Genomic DNA, 17,474 nt, shown 5'->3' on the forward strand with positions numbered 1-17,474 from the left:
ATCCTCTTCCTTCCTCTCAATGATCTTGAGCCTTGTTTATTGTTATTGCAAATTCATATTCTGTAGCAGTATTCTAATCAAAAAACAATAATCTATAAATGTAACAAGCCCTGTTTGTTAACAACATTTCATAATGTGTGTCTGTGTGTGTGTTAAAAAGCATACAGTCCTTATGGGTCAAAACGTTTATTCCAGTAACGTGTTAAAATTTGAAGTAAATCACAAAGGTACATTTCGAGATTGTTGATAACGACGTTTTCTCTTTGTATGTTACGTATACAGGGTGGTCCATCGATAGTGACCGGGCCAAATATCTCACGAAATAAGCGTCAAAAGAAAAAACTACAAAGAACGAAACTCGTCTAGCTTGAAGGCGGAAACCAGATGGCGCTGCCACAGGTCAAACGGATATCAACAGCGTTTTTTTTTTTTTTTAATAGGAAGCCCCATTTTTTATTACATATTCATATTCGTGTACTACGTAAAGAAATATGAATGTTTTAGTTGGACCACTTTTTTCGCTTTGTGATAGATGGCGCTGTAATAGCCACAAACGTATAAGTACGTGGTATCATGTAACATTCCGCCAGTGCGGACGGTATTTGCTTCGTGATACATTGCCTGTCTTAAAATGGACCGTTTACCAATTGCGGAAAAGGTCGATATCGTGTTGATGTATGGCAAGTGTGATCAAAATGCCCAACAGGCGTGTGCAATCCTATGTATGCTGCTTGGTATCCTGGATGACATCACCCAAGTGTCAGGACCGTTCGCCGGATAGTTACGTTATTTAAGAAAACAGGAAGTGTTCAGCCAAATGTGAAACGTCAACCACCACCTGCAACAAATGATGATACCCTTTTATCTGCTGTCGCGGCTAAGCTGCACATCAGTAGCAGACAAATTGTGCGAGAATCGGGAATCTCAAAAACGTCGGTGTTGAGAATGCAACATCAACATCGATTGCACCCATACTGTATTTCTATGCACCAGGAATTGCATGACAACGACTTTGAACGTCGTGTACACTTCTGCCACTGGGCACAAGAGAAATTACGGGAGGATGACAGATTTTTTGCACGCGTTCTATTTAGCGACGAAGTGTCATTCACCAACAGCGGTAACGTAAACCGGCATAATATGCACTATTGGGCAACAGAAGATCCACGAAGGCTGCGACAAGTGGAACATCAGCGACCTTGGCTGGTTAATGTATGGTGGGTCATTATGGGAGGAAGGATAATTGGCCCCCATTTTATCGATGGCAATCTAAATGCCGCAATGTCTGCTGATTTCGTACGTAATGTTCTACCGATGTTACTACAAGACATTTCACTGCATGACAGAATGGCGATGTACTTCCAACATGATGGATGTCCGCCACATAGCTCGGGTACGATTGAAGCAGTATTGAATAGCATATTTCATGACATGTGGATTGGTCGTCGAAGCACCATATCATGGCCCGCACGTTCACCGGATCTGACGTCCCCGGATTTCTTTCTGTGGGGAAAGTTGAAGGATATTTGCTATCGTGATCCACCGACAACGCCTAACATTATGCGTCAGCGCATTGTAGATGCATGTGCGAACATTACGAAAGGCGAACTACTCGCTTGTTGAGAGGAATGTCGTTACACGTATTGCCAAATGCATTGAGGTTGACGGACATCATTTTCAGCATTTATTGCATTAATGTGGTATTCACAGGTAATCACACTGTAACAGCATGTGTTCTCAGAAATGATGAGTTTACAAAGGTACATGTATCACATTGGAACAACCGAAATAAAATGTTCAAACGTACCTAAGTTCTGTAGTTTAATTTAAAAAACCTACCTGTTCCCAACCGTTCATCTAAAATTGTGAGTCATATGTTTGTGACTATTACAGCACCATCTATCACAAAGCGAAAAAAGTGTTCCAACTAAAACATTCATATTTCCTTACGTACTACACGAATATGTAATAAAAAATAGGGATTCCTATTTAAAAAAACGCAGTTGATATCCGTTTGACCTATGGCACCGCCATCTAGTTGGTCAACCATAGCGCCATCTGGTTTCACCCTTTCGTTCTTTGAAGTTTCTTCGTTTGACGCTTATTTCGTGAGATATTTGGCCCGGTCACGATCAATGGGTCACCCTGTATATATTTATATGTTAAATGTATTAAAAATTTAGGTATATAAAAACAGTAGGTAAAAAAATTTCAAAGCAATCCGTGAAGAAATTTCGGAGTTTTGAGATTTGAAGAAACGAACATCTATGTTTGTAATTATACAGGATGATTTTTCCCACCGTGCACAAACTCTAGGGATTGATATGAGAGGATACGGAACAAAAAAGATCTAATGAACTTATGTCCGGAAATTAGTGATTTCCATGTTAGAGACCATTTATTCAATTATACATTGTTACAGAGGCTGCGGTCTAATACGCGCTGTACCATACAGCCACAGATACAGTTTGCATAGTTTTCTCCTAGAGGGTGGTACTGTTCCTCATACGTCATGTCCTAGTGCCCTCTCCTGCCATAGTAATTGATAATGTTGTGTCCGATTCACTACTCTTGCTCATTCATCTTGTAGTGGATGTGATACAGCGCTGTACACAATGGTTCCATATTCGAATCGAGAACTTGCCGACATGGTGCTTGCTTACGGAAAGGTGAATGGCAACGGGGGGCGGATAGCAAGGTTGTATCGGGAGACCTATCCCCGTCGACAACAACCACAGGATTCAATGTTTCCAACAGTGTTTCGCCGTTTGTCTTAGACATGGTCGTTTCAGGAAGCAGGAAATCATGAGGGACGTAACGGTACTGTTCGATGACCAGACTTGGAGGGAAATGTGATTAAAACCGTGGAAGGCGACTGTCATGTCGGTACCAGGCAGTTGGACAGCCACTATGGGATAAGCCAGATGACCGTGTGGAACATCCTCCATGACAGTTACGAGGTGTGGCTAGAAAAAAACCGGACTAGTACTGGTGAAACAATAAAACGAATGCAATAAGGCTGAAAGTCGCGTGGCCTGTCACGTGACTCTCGCTCCGCCTACTGCTCGAGTTTCATCTGCCTCCTGCACTCAGTCTGCCCGTGGCGTCTGTTTTAAGTAGTTGACGTTTTGTCTGTGCGTCGGAAAAGTTGAGTGTACAGAAAGAACAGCGTGTTAACATCAAATTTTGTTTCAAACTAGGAAAATCTGCAAGTGAAACGTTTGTAATGTTACAACAAGTGTACGGCGATGATTGTTTATCGCGAACACAAGTGTTTGAGTGGTTTAAACGATTTAAAGATGGCCGCGAAGACACCAGTGATGACACTCGCACTGGCAGACCATTGTCAGCAAAAACTGATGCAAACATTGAAAAAATAGGTAAACTTGTTCGACAAGATCGCCGTTTAACAATCAGAGCAGTGTCTGAGTTAACAGGAGTTGACAAGGAAAGTGTTAGGCAGATTCTTCATGAAAGTTTCAACATGAACAAAGTGTGTTCAAAAATGGTTCCAAAGTGTCACACAATTGAACAGAAGGAACGCCGAAGAATGATTTGTTCTGACATCCTGGAAAACATTGAAAGTGATCCCACCTTCTTACAAAATGTTATTACTTGCGACGAATCGTGGTTTTTTACTTACGATCCCGAAACTAAACGCCAGTCGATGCATTGGAAAACTCCTGGTTCTCCACGACAAAAAAAAGCACGAATGTCAAAATCAAAATTCAAGGCAATGATGATTGTTTTTTTTTTTTTTTTTGACATCAAAGGGATTGTGCACATTGATTGGGTACCAGAGGGACAAACAGTGAATCAGCATTACTACATTAGCGTCCTGGCTACCCTACGTGAGCGAGTACGGAGAAAACGGAACGATTTGTGGAGAAAAAAGTCATGGATCCTTCAGCAAGACAATGCCCCAGCTCACAGTGCGTTGTCAGTGAAGACGTTTTTGGCAAAACACAACATTCCCATCTTAGATCATCCACCCTACTCAGCTGATTTGGCCCCCTGTGACTTTTTTCTTTTCCCTAAAGTCAAGTCAGCTTTGAAAGGAACTAGATTTGAGACTGTTGAAGCAGTAAAAGAAAAAGCGACGGAAGTAATGTATGGACTTACCGAAAATGATCTGCAGCATTGCTATGAACAGTGGAAAATTCGTATGGAGCGGTGTAGAGACCGAAGAGGAGAGTACATTGAAGGAGATAACATGAAATTGTAAATAATTGTAAATAAATATTTTTTCAAGCATCAGTCCGGTTTTTTTCTAGCCGCACCTCGTATTACTATCCTTGTCACAGCGCTTGCAGGTCTTACTAGCGACGGAAGTTTTGTCACTAGTTTCGTCAGCAGGCAACCACGATTCCGGTATTTGTGTCATCCACCCTGTTCGCAAATGAGACCACCTTTACGCAGAGTGGTATCTTCAACTTTCTTAACAACTTTCACAACAGAACTCGCCATGGTATGGAAACTGCGAATCATTATCATCGGTGCAGTCGGAATATGTGGGCCAAGATAATTGGCGACCGTATTTTGGGACCAGTCTTTCTTCTACGACAATTAACAGGCCGGAACTATAGACGTTTCTTGCGGATGACTTAGCCTCCCCTGATTAAGAAGTGTCATTGATGATTCGAAGGGTTATGTGGCTGCTACATGACGGTGCTCCAGCCCACTTTGCCGTTAATGTCCGGATGCATCTCAATTGTGTCTTGCCTCGTCGATGGATAAGACGTGGGGGTCGAGTTTCTTGGCCTGCTCGTTCGCCGGATCTCAACCCGTGCGATATCTGGTTATAGAGCCATCTCAAAGGTATCGTGTACGCAGAGCCCATTCCAGATGTGGAGACACCGGAGCAGCGTATTCATGCTGTCTTTGACACTGTTCGGATGCAGCCTGGCCGATGTGAACGTGTGAGACAGAACATGATACTGCGCGTAGACCCTGCACTCATGCGTTCAGGCAGTCGCGCTATCCTCTGTGTCCTCGGTGGCTCAGATGGATAGAGCGTCTGCCATGTTAAGTAGGAGATCCCGGGTTCGGGTCCCGGTCGGGGCACACGTTTTCATCTGTCCCCGTTGACGTATGTCAACGCCTGTAAGCAGCTAAGGGTGTTCATTTCATTGTAATTTCATTCTAACGAGCTGCTTGGTCACCGATGGTATCTGTTCTTTCGGACATGTCCGAAAGAACAGATACCATCTTAGTGTATATATATAGTTAAGGCTCACCGGCCACTTGACCATCTTCTTCTTCTGTGCTAATGCACAAATAGTGCCCGAACTCTTACGGGGATCGGCAACGCGCAGCGAGTAATGAGTATAATGGGCGGGGGCACTACGAATGTAGTGCGGGACAACACGTTGAGAATGTGGGTTTCGCGGGAAGGGTGCCAGAGATAAATCCCTGCACTCGCGCTATCGTCTGTGTCCTCGATGGCTCAGATGGATAGAGCGTCTGCCATGTAAGTAGAAGATCTTGGGTTCGGGTCCCGGTCGGGGCATACATTTGCATCTGTCCCCGTTGGCATATGTCAACGCATGTAAGCAGCTAAGGGTGTTCATTTCATTATAATTTCATTCTAACGAGCTGCTTGGTCACCGATGGTATCTGTTCTTTCGGACATGTCCGAAAGAACAGATTCCATCTTAGTAAATATGGAAACCATTTTCAACACATACTGTGAATGTGGTTGTATGGTACAGAGCGTATTAGACCGCAGTCTCTGTAACAATATATGATTGAATAAATGGTCTGTAGCATGGAAACATCCATTTCAGGACGCAAGTTCATTATAACTTTTTTGTTCCGTATCCTCTCATCGATTAGTCCCTAGTGTTTGTACTAGGTGGAAAAAATCATCCTGTATAAAGAAACACCCGTTGTGGTTCGAACGTAAGTTTCTTCTGGAAATCGCTACTGGTGGGGCGACCCATTGGTGGGGATGCGTAAAGGAAAATTTGGAAATTTGTGGTAAGGTCTTAATGGGAACAAACTGCTGAGGTCATCGGTCCCTGAGCTAGCACACTACTTAATCTAACTTAAACTAACTTACGCTAAGGACAACACATACACCCATACATCTACATCTACATCTACATATATACTCCGCAAGCCATCCAACGGTGTGTGGCGGAGGGCACTTTACGTGCCACTGTCATTACCTCCCGTTCCGGTTCCAGTCGCGTATGGTTCACAGGAAGAACGACTGCCGGAAAGCCTCCGTGCGCGCTCGAATCTCTCTAATTTTACATTCGTGATTTCCTCGGGAGGTGTAAGTAGGGGGAAGCAATATATTCGCTACCCCATCCAGAAACGCACCCTCTCGAAACCTGGACAGCAAACTACACCGCTATGCAGAGCGCCTTTCTTGCAGAACTGCCACTTGAGTTTGCTAAACATCTCCGTAACGCTATCACGCTTACCAGTTAACCCTGTGACGAAACGCGCCGCTCTCCTTTGGATCTTCTCTATCTCCTCCGTCAAACCGACCTTGTACGGATCCCACACTGATGAGCAATACTCAAGTGTAGGTCGAACGAGTGTTTTGTAAGCCACCTCCTTTGTTGATAGACTACATTTTCTAAGGACTCTCCCAATGAATCTCAACCTGGTACCCGCCTTACCAACAACGAACCTCCGACGGGGGGAGCCGCGCGAACCGTGACAATGTGCCCATAGACCGCTCGGCTACCCCACGCGGCCAGATCCGCCGTGGGATGAATTGCCTCCTCTGTTTATTGATTGGATAGCCACTGAATCGCTATTTATTTATTTAATGGGATAATAATAATTGTTAAAAGGTGGCAATTTTATTTAAGCATTGATTTTACTCTTTCGATTGTTGCGAGTCAGCGATAGTGCAATGCTGCTCGCTTTGTAGAATCCACATTTTATAAGAATTATTTGGTCAAGGAAACACTTTTGCGATCACGGTTGCGATTTAGACGGTATTCGCGTAATTGTACTGATTAAAAGTTATCGTTTCCGAAAGATGCAGGTTCGATTAAAGCTGTGTGCACTTTTGCGCGTATAATGAAAATATTCATAACACGTTGCGTAACAAAAAGAAACATGCGAATCACAACCGTGATCAAACGAAGGAAATATATGATAACATAAATGTTCTTCGCTGTTATTCAGGACAGGCTCAGATTAGACTTTGCAATTTTTAGTTATAGGGAATGACAAGACGTTACACTCAGGAGATATTTGTTTTGAATAACTTGTGTTTACTTTCTCTCTCTCTCTCCTTTTTACAGCCTTTCTACCTTCACATCGATTAAGGAACTTTTCCTTCTCTACCGACCAGTACGAGAACAAAATTCAGACTCAACAAAATGTCTTACATCGAATTATTACATGCTTAACCCTTAACAATCACATATAATTTCGTAATACAAACAATACTAATTTATTCCGTGCACTAGAAAGTCTTTGATGCACTGAGCACAAAAATGAAAATAATAAAATTATAATAAATTTTTGATATCATGAATACTTCTTTAAACCTTGAAAATAAGGTTTGACATCGTCGTAATATTGATTTTCATCGTTGTAGCACTACATTGCCCCCTTTCGATGTACAGTCACACTTGTTTGACTGGACATCCAAGCAGGCTTATTTTCCTTGTCTGTTCTGTTTAAAGTTCACTGTGTTCTTTTACTTGGAAGCATGTGCTTTGTTTATTTTTAAGTCTCAGGGATTTTGAGTTACGCTCCCCCATTCGGGCAAAGGCCAATGGGAAAAACCCCGGAAAAAAACCACGGCGGAGCGAGCACATCTTCCACACCCTCTTTTTTAATTTTCAACATTTGAATATTCCCTTCGTATGACATTTAATAATGGTACAATTTCGTGATAGTGCTGCTGGTGACGACGGCTGGCGACTTGGTGTACTGCAACACCGATGTCTCGCCCCATCAGGTAAGTCTGCGATGGACTGCGATGACGTGGCAGGGTGCGGCAAGGGATGACGGATGATGTCGCTGCAGTATGCTGCCCTCACCGACACGTGTGCTCAGCTTCCCAGCATACAGTCACACGAAATTCAAACAGAAGTATCAGTTCCTTAAATTAACATCTAAATTACATCTTTCACTCAACAAGATGAATGTGTTTTTTTTTGTTTTTTTTGTGATGTGTTCCACTGTTTGTGAGTTTCTTTATCATGATGCAAGTCCATTCGTCCTTCAGACGTAACTGACTATCTGCAATTAAAGGTTCATGTAATTACGTTCCAACATTGATACAGTTCTGCAACGGGTTTAATGATATAGTCAGTAGCAGTTCCCAACACTGTTACGACTCACCACTGTTGCTGACTGATCGATAAAAACACTTGCCCTTGAGTTTTAGTTTGCCTGGAATGCTACGTCCACGCATGTGGTCCCAATAACACTCTGAATATTTGGCATTACTAAACACTCGTAGCACAAAATTTGAAAACGAAATCATGGTAACACAACGCACTCATTGAGCGTCCACTTTTGTGTTAAATTCCACTCTTTCGAAAGTGAAATAAAGTTCGTACGCGCAGAGGATAATGTTCACAGGAAGTCTTTGTTCATAGGTCATCTGCGACATGTTCACTCCACCGCATAGTCACTTGATCACAGTTATCAAGTCTGACAAGGTAAAGTCCTTGTGCTACCCATAAGAATGTCTTTACACAGTCTAGTTATATAATGATGAATAACTGAATGATTGTACATATCAAATGAAGTACATAATTGTAGTCATTTACAATATAAAAACAAATCCTAAGTCATATATTTTCTCGAAAAGGTGCTCCTGGACTTACAAAGAATTGTGCAGTGACAAACACAAGTCTGTATATGTTTGTCTGTGTAATGATCTGTTCAGTCATGGACAACATCTTGTTCGACCTGGTTTATAGCTCATGCAAGTCCGAGCACTAACTTACGGGGGAAAATTTGTTAAACCTATACGTAACTCCGTAAACTTTACATGTTGTAAGTGTATCCTGTACACAGTCTGAAAGAAAAAAAAAAGAACATAACCTGCTCACCCTAGTGAGTTCAAAATAGTTGACAATCAACAAAATGAAACGTTTATTTTCTAAAGTCACTATATCCTACTGTTGTGTGAAATATGGAGTTCTGTTCACTGTTCGTAGTTTCACACGCGTAAGTTCCTGAAAGTTTACTAAATCTTAACAAGTTTGTATTATGTTTGATTAAGTGTCTTAGGGTGGAATCATCTTGAAGCAATTCTTCTTCTCCTTGCTGCAGCTCGGCGTCCTCTTCTCCGTCGAACTGGAGCTGAAATTTTCTCACAACTAATTGGTATTCTGAGAGTCTCTTCCTCCAAGCAGTACTGATACTTCCAATGTTGTATGTTCCTATTCTCCCACACGCCACATCGCAGTGTGTCCATGAAATACTTATACACTAGTCCATTAACTAATAATTGTCACTTAGTCTACTCGCACAGTACTTGAGTCTTTGATGTTTGACTTCACCTCATTACGACACACGTAAAAGGTCGTCTACTGTACTTAAGATATATATCTTTTCAAGTCTTTGTGATTGTATAGTCCTTTCTGTCTGTTTGAGTTGGGATAGACCAAGAAATAACTATTTTTATGTGGTGTACCTAAGATCACAAATGGTCCAATTTCTTTTGTTACTGCTTCCGTTTTCACGCTGGGTATTGAGTACGTTTGATGACAGTAAATTTCATGGGGAAACACTTGCATGTCGTACACGTAACCTTTAGTTAGTCCAGGTTTTTTTCAAAAATACTTTACGATAATTAGTAAGTGTGTCTAATAATTGCTTTTGTTGCAGACTATCAAGACCAGAGGATTGTTGTACTTTTTCTACGATTTCAGAGAGTTGGATATTCTCCTCGTCCTTCACATCTTCCACGACCGGGAATGTACTGCAATTGAAACTATCTTGAAACCGCCATAAATGTGCACGAATCGGTTCTATCTTTAAAATTTGACAATATTTGCCATACAATTCTTTGGTCTTTACCAAGTCTAACCTGACTCTCGTGTGACCGAAACACATGCTGCATTCACCCTTTGCGAGATCTATTATAGTTTCCGTCTCTCGCAAAATATCTAATCCGAGGAGACAGTTCACGGCTAAATTCTTTACAATAAGGAAGGTGCACTCTTTGGCTCCCATTCCAAAATTAATACAAATCCGTGTCTGTTCCCGAACTAGTTGGGCTTTCTGACTAATGGCTCCTGTAACTCGACAATTAGTGACTGGAAAAACCGGAACCTTTCTAATCTTCTTTAAGGGAAGAAAGAACGATTCATTCAGCACAGAAACAGATGCTCCATTATCTAAAATCACCATAGTTTGAATACCATAAATATCACAAACTATAGCTGCTTGTACAACTTACCGTTCAAACAAATTACACTTCTTCCGAAAATCTTGACATAATTCCTCTCGTATATCGACTCCGTCATTATATCTTAACATCTGCATAGTTGAACTACGTTGCTGAACAACATCAACAGACCCGATCGCTGCTGATTCTATGCGACACACATTCTCATTGTTACTACAGCTGGTTGTCTGCACGCTTGGTTGCTCGTTATTACTAACATCATTCATGCAAGTGCCCCCTAGACACCCTGCGGGAGCAGAATGTCGTCGCATCTAGTTTGACTGACTGGTACTGGTTGATGGTTGCGGTTCACTTACCTCAATGATCTTGATATTTTGATTCGGTGGTTGCCATGGCTGCGCATTCATATGCTGCTGCATGTTATTTGACATATTTGTATTGTACGGGGGTTGTACATACTGCAATTGTTGTTGTGCATAATTCTGTGTTGACCAGTTATGTGGTGTTTGCCTGTTTTGCTGATTATTTGAAAAATTACCGTTATTGTAATTGGCGTTAGCTCTAAAATCTCGTTTCCGTTTCTTTGAAAAGTTTCCGTTATTGTTTTGTCCACTATTGTTCTGTGGATGTTAATTGTGGTTCGGTGCATTACCGTACTGTCCATTTGTGTTCATATTGTGGTTCTGCCATCCTGAATAATTCGGACTATTCCAATGATTTTGATTCCCATAGTAGGTGTTTCTATTACTATTGTTCTTGTGGTTTCGCCCGTTGCCATTACCATTACCATTATTCGACGAATTATTCCCAAAATGGTGTCTGTCCTCTTCGATAACCAAATCTATAGAGTCCAGTACAGATAGAAAATGTTTCACGTTGTCTTCAGGAATGTGAAACAATTTCTCCTTTAGATCACGCGGTAACTTCCCCTTTAATATCTTTAAAACATCACACTCAGGAATTGGTGTGGATAAATATTTCACTTTGTCCAGATACTTTTCGAAATATTTCCGCAAAGTACCGCCTTTTCTATTAAATGGCTCAGGACTATAAACTTCTTTTCTTAATCGTTCTTGTACCCCACGCGACCAATACTTGTTTAGAAAAGCTTGTTCAAATTCATCGAAGGAGCTGCATTGTTCAGCTTTCTGTGTCGCGAACAACGCTGGCTCACCTTGAATATGGGTCATGGTAAAGACAATTTTCTCCCTTTCGTTCCAACTTTTTGGCATTATTCCGCGGATCCCTTTGATAAACACAATTGGATGGAGTCTGTTCTTATCATTGGTAAACTTCTGAAACTGTGAATTCTTCACTAAAGCATCCTGAGTCACCAATGATTGTGTATGGTCTTGATAAACGGATGTTACTCCACGTGTTGGATTAAAATTATTGCCCGTCTGCCCCCTACTTTCAGTTAAAGGCGTTTCATAATGATCGGGGTGTGTTTCTGTGATACTAACACACTCCGGTGAACTGTTATGAGATGTTTGCATACGTGTTTCATTAAGCACTTTCTGCACGTTTTCTAATTCAGTCTGGAGTTCATGAATCTTTGTGTTGTTTTCATGTATCAGTTGTGTTCCTGCTCGTTGTAACATCACAGGTAGTTCCTTCTGTATAACAGTACTAATTTGTTTGTCTTTGTCATCTAGCCATGTGTTGAATGTGGTCACAACGCGTTCTTCTTGTTCTTTGTATTTTTGTTCTATTACGTTTTGATTATCAACCGTAAGGTTTTCTATACGTGTACTTACGTTGCGTATTTCTGCTTCCAAAGAAGTGTGTGTTTGTTGTAATTGTCCACATCCTGGGTTACTTGCTTTACATTCTGTGGTAATTCATGGTATGTTTGTTGCATACTTGAAATGTTGTTCTGTATAGCAGACAACTGGGCATCTATTTGCTGTCGCAGCTGGCGATCGTGCTCTTTTAACCGGTTTTCAAGCTTTTGATCTATCTCTTTGTGAAAAGCATTCTTCCTCCACCTCTCAAACCCTTGCTTGGAGAACACACTCAGGAACATCATCCTAGAAGCCAGCTGCAAACTTGAGTTCTAAACCTCTCATCCAGATCCCTCTCTCCTCCAGAGACATGTGTTCTGTCAAAAGGCTTAACCTTTAGCCCCACGCCTAAATTCAACCACACTGCCCTGGTTAAAGATCTCCTCTCATTCACTCGGAACCTCTCAGCTGACATGCCTGCACTGCACTGTCCGCCTAGGAGATGTCCAATACCCAGTAGCAGAGCATGCCCTCCAGCATAATTCTAGGGACGTAGGAACCTGCTACACCGTATGTGCCATTTGGCTTCTCCCACCCAACACCAGTTCCTCTGAACTGCGGAGATGGGAACTTGCACTCCAACACATCCTTTCATCCTGCCATCCCCCTGGACTGAACTTACGTTAAACAACCTCACTCCCATTTACTCTTCAGTCTTCTCCTCTTTCCCTTTCGTCTTTAGCCATTCACGCATCTTTTCATCTTACATAGTTGTGTTTATCTTTATACTTCTTTACTTCTATATGCATCCTCTTTGGTTTGAAGCTGGCACAGTACTTACAGTAGAATATCTTTGGCTTCCCCCTGACAACCATGCCTCCATCCTTGCTACCCTCTCTGTTTTCCTTTCCCTGTTGCTTCATAACCTGGGTTGTGAGTAACTGAATCCACTTCCCCTTCTTCCTTTTCTTTACCCTCTCTCCTTCCTTATGAAGGAACATTTGTTCCGAAAGCGAGGAACGTAAATTTTCGGTTCTGTTTTTCGTGTGTCTATCGGCTGTACGGGAGCTGAGGTAAGTACTGGCCAGCCCGTCTATCTCTTTGTTAGTATTTGTTTCAAATATTTTATTTTGTTTCATTAGTAAGATACAGCACCAGGTTGAAGATGATGTTGTGCCTACATTACGCAGTGCTTCGTTCTGCTGCCGCTGGGATGGAATGGTACAGCAAAAATATCGTGCTTAGGGTCATCGTAGATTTCCGCTCATTACAGCACGAAACAAATAGAAAAAAACACACATTAGCACACACATATAAGCCAGTCCTATCAATAGGTTGCCACTGAATTGCCCCCTCTGTTTATTGATTGGATAGCCACTGAATTGCTATTTATTTATTTAATGGGATAATAATAATTATTAAAAGGTGGCAATTTTATTTAAGCATTGATTTTACTCTTTCGATTGTTGCGAGTCAGCGATAGTGTAATGCTGCTCGCTTTGGAGAATCCACATTTTATAAGAGTTATTTGGTCCAGGAAACACTTTTGCGATCACGGTTGCGATTTAGACGGTATTCGCGTAATTGTACCGATTAAAAGTTATCGTTTCCGAAAGACGCAGGTTCGATTAAAGCTGTGTGCACTTTTGCACGTATAATGAAAATATTCATAACACGTCGCGTAACAAAAAGAAACATGCGAATCACAACCGTGATCAAACGAAGGAAATATATGATAACATAAATGTTCTTCGCTGTTAGTCAGGACAGGCTCAGATTAGACTTTGCAATTTTTAGTTATAGGAAATGACAAGACGTTACACTCAGGAGATATTTGTTTTGAATAACTTGTGTTTACCTTCTCTCTCTCTCTCTCCTTTCTACAGACTTTCTACCTTCACATCGATTAAGGAACTTTACCTTCTCTACCGACTAGTACGAGAACAAAAAAGCCGGCCGCGGTGGTCTAGCGGTTCTAGGCGCGCAGTCCGGAACCGCGCGACTGCTCCGGTCGCAGGTTCGAATCCTGCCTCGGGCATGGACGTGTGTGATGTCCTTAGGTTAGTTAGGTTTAAGTAGTTCTCAGTTCTAGGGGACTGATGACCACAGATGTTAAGTCCCATAGTGCTCAGAGCCATTTGAACCATTGAATTTTGAACAAAATTCAGACTCAACAAAATGTCTTACATCGAATTATTACATGCTTAACCCTTAACAATCATATACAGTTTCGTAATACAAACAATGCTAATTTATTCCGTGCACTAGAAAGTCTTTGATGCACTGAGCACAAAAATGAAAATAATTAAATTATAATTACATTTTTGATATCATGAATACTTCTTTAAATCACGAAAATAAGATTTGACATCGTCGTAATATTGATTTTCATCGTTGTAGCACTACAATCTCAACCTGGTACCCGCCTTACCAACAACGAACCTCCGACGGGGGGAGACGCGCGAACCGTGACAATGTGCCCATAGACCGCTCGGCTACCCCACGCGCCCAGATCCGCCGTGGGATCGAATGTCAGTTTCTTATCAGTGACGAAGGGAGGAACCGAAAAAGTAGTGCAGTGAGTGAATTAAAACAAACAGCGAAGTGTGAGTAGTCAAAATGATACAGTGACTGAATACAAAAGTACGAGAAGTATGTAAACTATACTTAGTGTACTTGTTAATAAAAAGTTGATTTGATTTACATTTTAGACGACGGCCATCGTAAAGGAGGAGGAGATCTTGCCAGTTCTGAAGCAACATGTCAAAAATAAAAAAGAACAGCAAAATAACGAAACAGAGAACTGCAGTAAAAGGGGAAAATCAAAAAGGGCAGCGAAAAAACGAAACCGTAGAAAAGCGCGAAGCACATTTAAGCTACACCAACAAACGAGAATGAGCGCCGTGGGAAGCGGAGGAAACCGAAGAACAAAAAAATGAAGGGACTGTAGAATCAAGAATTGCGACACAATCTTATAATAAAAGACTCTGACGTCAAGCCAGCCATCAAACCGTCAGCCTACGACAAGCGCAGACGTGGACAAGTAAACAGTACAACCTAACAAATGAAGCATTCCACACAAGCATAACAAACACAAACGCGTCGTAATCGGAAAAATGCATAACATCTGCCAGTTTTGCAAAGCGAAAAAATTCAGTAGAGAAACACCAGAGTTCTGTTGCATGAATTGAAAAATTAAGTTTCCGCCACTGGAAGCACCTCCGCAGGAGTTTTTACATTACATGATTGGGGAGACTCCAGTCTCAAAACACTTTCTTCAAAATGACAGACATGAAACCGATTATGTTTTTGGCATCCGAGGAAAACGACAGGCCGGCCGCGTGACTGAGCGGTTCTAGGCGCTTCAGTCCGGAACCGAGCTGCTGCTACGGTCGCAGGTTCGAATCCTGCCTCGGGCATGGATGTGTGTGTTGTCCTTAGGTTAGTTAGGTTTAAGTAGTTCTAAGTCTAGGAGACTGATGACATCAGATGTTAGGTCCCTTAGTACTTAGAGCCATTTTTTTGTTTTTGAAAACGACAGCCATTGCGAATTAACACTACTAGCAGCCTCACTGACAGCCTCAGCTGAGCAAATGAGAGACTTATTTGCCATAAACAAAATGTAACTCATCGAATCCAAAGCAGCTATGGGACTCCTCCAAAGAGAGTATGAGGGATGACATACTGTACCAAATCAGACAAGCTCATCATAGATTGACCACTGAATTCAACGACGACATCTTCAATGAAACACTCATTTGACTATAAAATAAATGCTTAGCAATAAACAACCAGACCTTAGTAGAACTTGGGATGCAGCCAAAACAAAAGGATGCTGTCGACATTATACAGGAAAAACGCTACAGCATCAAGTACTACTCATACTCTCAGGAGACTATTGACAAACATTTCCACTTATCCCCAAGTCAACACAAGCACACGCGATGAAGATATATTTAGAAAATCATATCTCTGGCCACACATACAAATACTGCGACTAACAAAAAATATGGGAGTCGAACTATCGAAAGACGAAACAACAGCGCATTTTGCTCAACAACTTTTACAAACAGGCGAAGGCACATATCCTACTGCCCTGACGACCGGTATCATTAAACTCAACAGTGATTTCTGCAACATAGCCTCTGCTGAAAACGAACTCACGACAGATTTATCTGAACATTGTTCACAACTATATCAGTGTGGACTGGATATTTGAAAGGGCAATTTTAGCAGCTAAAAATAATATTGACAACGATATCAACTTTAATAGCCAATAGAAAATGTGGGAAAAAAATACAAATCGATAGACACTATGGTAAACGTTGAAGAAAGTGTGAACTTCTCAACAGAATTTCTAAACTCTTTGCAAGTACCAGGAATGCCATTACATTGCCTTCGACTTAAAATTGGATCTACGATCATACTACTGAGAAATTGCAACTCGCCAATACTATGTAATGGAACGAGGATGATCATCAACCAGCTCTTGAATAACATCATCGAAGCCGAACTTATGACTCGAAAGTATAAAGGACACACACTATTTATACCCAGAACACCATTGATCCCTACTGAACTGCCATTCCAATGTAAAAAAAAACTGCAATTTCCAATCAAATTTGTCTACAGTTTTAGAATTAACAAATCTCCAACTACAAAGTTTAAAATATTGCGGCGTGAACCTGAAAAACTCCTGCTTCACTCAAGGTCAGCTACATGTAGCTTGCTTTCGAATAGGAATTCGAAAAATTTGTACATATATACCCCGGATAACAAAATGAAAAGTGTTGTTTACAAACAAGTATTGTAAACAGTCATAATATGTTTTCAATAAAATGTTTTACCTCTTATTCTTTAATAAGTATTATAAATAGTTAGAATATGTTTCCAATAAAATTTTTTTACCTCTTATACTTTAATGTTTATCCATTTATTCCAACTTCCTCAGAATCTCATAACTCCCTGAGGGAAACCAGGTACCCCAGGTAGTTTTTTATAAATTTAATAAAGCCAGGAGAGCGATGTACTGATCACGTGCCCCTCCGTATCAGCATCCGCGGTGACGTGTAAGGGCTGTGGATGACACGGCGGCCGGTTGGTACCGTTGGGCTTCAAGAACTTTTAGGATTGCGTTTGTCTGTTTGTTTTTTTAAATTCGCCAAACTGTAGATAAAAACAGCTGATAGCATCAGCCCTACCATACAGTCGAACCGTGCAGAAGCCTATGAGAAAGTGTTAGGGGGAAATACAAAATAATTTTAAAAAATTTAGTTCCCTACCTCTTTACATGGTCTGTGGTCTTACGTCCCGTAGGAACTCGCCGTTCCAACAATGAACTGCCTTTCCGTTCCGCACCAAATGTAGGAAGACACAATATTCTGACTCTTATGCGTCTTTCCCTTTTT

Source organism: Schistocerca serialis, chromosome 1 (genome assembly GCF_023864345.2).
Source record: "Schistocerca serialis cubense isolate TAMUIC-IGC-003099 chromosome 1, iqSchSeri2.2, whole genome shotgun sequence".
Lineage (NCBI taxonomy): Eukaryota > Metazoa > Arthropoda > Insecta > Orthoptera > Acrididae > Schistocerca > Schistocerca serialis.